Source organism: Camellia sinensis, chromosome 4, assembly GCF_055761805.1.
Source record: "Camellia sinensis isolate YWXY chromosome 4, ASM5576180v1, whole genome shotgun sequence".
Lineage (NCBI taxonomy): Eukaryota > Viridiplantae > Streptophyta > Magnoliopsida > Ericales > Theaceae > Camellia > Camellia sinensis.
In genome coordinates this window covers 50,700,023-50,704,891 of record NC_138964.1, presented here as the reverse complement: position 1 = coordinate 50,704,891, position 4,869 = coordinate 50,700,023, and the positions used below count along the sequence as shown (strand labels likewise).

Sequence of the window (4,869 nt, the reverse complement as noted above, 5' to 3'; positions counted from 1 at the left end):
TCTTGCATATAGTTCACAAACTGACGCATCAAATTGGAATGAAAGCAAAGCAAACCCCAACAACTTTTTTCCAAGTGAGCTACCTCAAAATCTGTTCACCACCCAAGCAGTTGAACTTCTCACATGCAAAGCAAATATACCCTCTCTCTCTCTCTCTCTCTCTCTCTCTCTCTGTGGGGAATAAGAAGAGGAATCAACTTTGCAAAAGCTAGGGGTCAAAAGAAAATAAGGTCCAAAAGAGAATGAGAGTGCCTTGTACTTCACAAAACAAAACAAAGCAAAATAAAGAAGAAAAGTACATGACAATATGTATATATATATATATTTTTAGATGTTAATACAAGACAATATATGCAACTGTGCAAGTATGTCCTTAACCTGTAAATGCATTTAGTGGAGGGAAACAAAGATTTCAAATTATGGTAGTTGAGCAATCAGTTTCATTACATTGTCATTTACACACAGCACATACCCTAAACTTCTAACCTATAAGCATCATCTCCAACTCCATCTTCTACAAATTTAAAGAAAAAAAGGCTAAAAAAGCAATTAAGATCAAAATAAAAAAACACACAATTAAGTGATCGGCGCTGGCGGCGTCTCCTATATATCAAACACATTCTCCTCACTATGAAGAGCAAAAAGCCTATCACTACCAACCGAAAAATCACAAATTGAACCACCATAACTCTGGCAAAGCCTCGATGTTAACACCCAATCTGGACCACAAAACACTGAAATACTATCACTCATCGACGAAAAAAGCTGCCCATTGTGCAATGCGAGTTTTGGGTGACACGGTTCCTCAGGCATCTTCCCTTTCATTAACTGGCTCCTCCAGCACAACCTCACACTCCCACCACTACTCCTCAAGTCCATGAACCCCAAATCCTCGTACTCATTCACCACGCATATCGATCCGGTCTCCTCTATTGTTATGGCGTCCCGGACCCGCTTTTCGTCGGTTGCCGGAGCTCCAACGTCAGACCAAGACCAAACCGTACTTTTATCCCTAAAATCCAACAGACTAATGTAACAATTGTCGTTCCTAGGAAACAGAGTTGCAACTAACAAACAGTTAGTGCCATGTAAAAATTGCAGCCTATCAGCCTCACCAAGTGACCACCCAATTGGCTCATAGTAAAAATCAATCTGTTTTCCAGTGATTTGGTCCCAAACACCAATCCCATACTCTTTGCTCCTACCTTTACAACTACTAAAAATCTTGTAATCTGAGCTAAAACTCAAAGCACCAGCTGTGTAGCTTTTCACTTGATCATCATGAGTGACTTGAAATCTATGCCTAAGCCCTCCTGTTTCTACACTAAACAGGCCCATCTCGCTACCGCCGCGGCCTAACCACTCACACACGGTGACCACGACAGTCTTCGAATCGATCCAACCGATATCTCTGGTAGTCAAGATTGATTGGGGGGGTGCTCTTCTAGCATCCAATCATAGACATGTACCATACTGGCATGTACTACACATCACCCACCATCCGGGCTGGCCTGGATGGCGGCGCCGTCACCAGGTGCTTGGCCCGTCACAGACTGCAAAAATCGGAGCCTGTTTCCATCGAATTGGCCCCATTTCGCCGTCCGGACATGGTCGAGGAGGCCATAAAACAGGGCTTCTCTGTGGAGGAGCTTTTCAGGGATGTTGGAGGAGATACAGAGCTCCCCTGTTCTGAGTAGGTCTAGGAGGACTGCAAAGCAATCCAGGTTTCGATCGATGAAGTATTCATCGAAATTGTGGGTTTGGAGGTTCCAATTCTCGTCGAACATTGTGCCGAAGAGGGAATTTCGGCCGGCATTGGCAAGTGTTGTTGCTGTGGTTTTGAAGATCTTGCCTCCAACATTGAATTTAACTGTGTCTTTTTGAATTCCCATTGCTCAATTGCCAACAAGTTAGGCAGATCAAGATGGGAATTTGAAGTTGGGAGGCTAAGAGAAACAGGAAGAGTCCACTTGTGGAGAAAATTATTTGTTTTTCCTGCAAAGTGTGGGAAAATAGTTGGGTTATGAAAGGAGTTGAATTTAATGAAATGGGTTTGAAAATTTGAAATTGAACCGGGAGACTTTAAAGAAAGGAAAGAGTAATTAAAACAATCAGAAGAAAATTGTGAGAGAGAGTGAGAGGGTAATTTATATGAAAATTGGGCCGAGCTGGCTAATGGGCCGTTATGGGCCACAGTATAAAGAGCTGAGTAAAAAGGCCATAAAGTTACTACGGCCCGAGAGAGGTATAAAGTTACTCCGGCCCGAGAGAGGTATAAAGTTACTCCGGCCCAAGAGAGATGTAAAGTTACTCCGGTCCGCGAAAAACTTGAAGTTACTCCGGTCCCAAAGAGTAATGGAGGAACCAAATTAGAGTTATCCCGGTCTGATCTACGGCTTAGCATAGCTAGGCTTACCTCGGTCATATTGGAGTCTAACCATGGAAAAACCATCTCACTTGGTTTAAGCAGTGAGGGGGGTGTTGAAGGATAAGCATTATCTTTCAGGAGTGTGAATCCAAAAAGGACTCTACATGGAGGAATAAGAGTCCTACTAGGATTGTGCCACACGGAACCTATAAAAGCTCACAACATCACCTTTGGAGAGGTAACACAACTTTGATTCCCAAATTCACAGAGCTTCTTGTCTACTTGTCTATTTTTCTGACTTAGGCATCGGAGGGGTTTCCGGCACACACCCGCCGGCTAGCTCATGTTTGTGTTTTCAGGGAGTAAAACGACGTCGTACGGAGGAGCGCAGACTTGATCAACAGGATCATACGAGAAGGTTTATTTCTTTCCCGTACAATTGGCGCCGTCTGTGGGAAGAAACAGAACGAACGAAACCTCTTGATCAAGCCTTCCCTCATTAGAAGTGATGGCGCACAATGAAGATTTATCGTAGTCCGCCATTGATGGACAAACACCAGAGGGGGGTACAAGGCGCGAAGGTCTACCTTCTATCCCTCCTATGGCGGACTTGGAGCCACAACGACAGAATCCCAGGAGGGATGCAAGGGAGAGGAGGCGGACTAACAGCCCCCGTCACTCTCGTTCACAAAGTCTTGACAGGCAAAGGCAAAGAATTGATCCTCAAGTTCTGGAGGACCGCGTGAAGGAGCAAGACGAGTTGATACGACGGATGGCGGCGGACATGGAGATTATGAAGCACCAGATGAAAGAAAAAGAAGTGGCAACAGGAGAGGGGCGCATAGGCAAGATGCCCCCTCGCCACTCAAAAGACCATGGTAGACACCCCACACCATTACAAGCCGAAGGTAGAAGCCTCAGGACAGGCGATAGTCAATCCCGAACCGCCAGAACTCGTTGCTCCAGGTCTGAGAGAACGAGGACTGAGAGGTCGTACACTGAGGGAAACACCTATCGACCCTCGCGCACGCACCAGACATCATCCAGGCAGTCGGAGATTCCTAGATCGTCCGACTTGCCGACTATGCTAGAAGAAAGGGCGCAATAGAAGGAGGACACCAGGGCGCGCGACCCTCGTAGAGTTTCTGCCCTTCAACGGTTGGCTCCTCGGTCGCATGGAAGCGTCGAGGTTAGAATGCCATTACCACGCCCTGCCTACGAACCAACGGACAAAGCATTAGCAAGGCTGCAAACCTCGTCGTTCGTCTCGGCAATTGAAAATGCGCCCCTACCTACAGGCTTCCTTCAGCCCAAATTCACTACATATGAGGGGAAGACAGACCCCTACATTCACCTAAGCCACTTCCGCCAGGTTATGGCAGTATATCGGCGAAACGAGGTTTTAATGTGCATCTTCTTCCCGTCAAGCCTTGGCGATCTAGGCTTGACTTGGTTCGAAAAACTTCCAGAAGGCAGCAGAGCCTCCTGGGCACAATTGGCGGAGGCATTCGTTACAAGGTTCAGAACGAACACCAAAACCCCGGTGGAGATTGACCAGCTACTCTCCATCGACATGGGCGAACAGGAGACACTAAGATCTTACAATAGTCGATACTGGGAGACATTCAACCAGATTGGGGACTGCCCCACCAATCTCGCCATTGCACAGTACAAAAGAGGCCTTCCAGTCGGGAATAGACTAAGGGACTCGATCACTATGACACCACCCCTCACCATGGAGGCCTTGATGGAAAGAGTGCATTAGCACATCAGGGTAGAAGAGGATGGCGCTCGTGCCAAAACAAAATCTGGCACGACCGCAATACCAGATAAAAAGGTCTCAGCAAAGGTTAACGCGGTAGACTGTCCGAGCAGAAACGGACGAGGCAGGCGAGACAACAGAGAGGACCAGGATAAAAGATGGTTGAGAGTCCGCACTGCCATAACCATGGTATTCAAGAAACCGATCTATCAGATTCTGAGCGAAATACGCGATGAGCCTTTCGTCAAATGGCCCGCCAAGCTAGGAGAAGCACAGAAAGACTACGACGAAAGATCGCGATGCACCTTCCACAAAGAAAAGGGGCACCGCACTGAAAATTGTACACCATTGAAACAGCATTTGGAGGAGTTGGTGGTAGCCGGTCACCTGGATAAATACATTGAAGGAGGGAGGCAGCCAGCCCCCCAGAATGACAACCACCCGAACGGAATGCCAATTGACGCACCACCTCAAGGCGTGATCAATGTGATACATGGAGTATTCGAACCTGAGCGTGTATGCGAGCTCAGAGGGTCGATCAAGAAGGCTGAGCACTTAAGGGAGGTATTAAGCGCTCAACCTACCATCAAAAAGGGGAGAACAGACCCTACGAATGTTATCTCCTTTTCAGACAGAGACTGGGAAAGAATATATTGCCCTCACAACGATGCACTAGTCATCACCCTTCGCATCATGGATTACGACGTCAAGCGGATTTTGATAGACCAAGGTAGCTCGT

The 4,869-nt window shown here is 46.9% G+C and overlaps 1 pseudogene; it reads right to left on the bottom strand.

Annotated features, from left to right (window-relative positions):
• Positions 1 to 576: 576 nt before the first annotated feature.
• LOC145823328 (BTB/POZ domain-containing protein At2g24240 pseudogene) lies at positions 577 to 2,113 on the bottom strand (annotated as a pseudogene).
• Between the last annotated feature and the right edge of the window lie 2,756 nt (positions 2,114 to 4,869).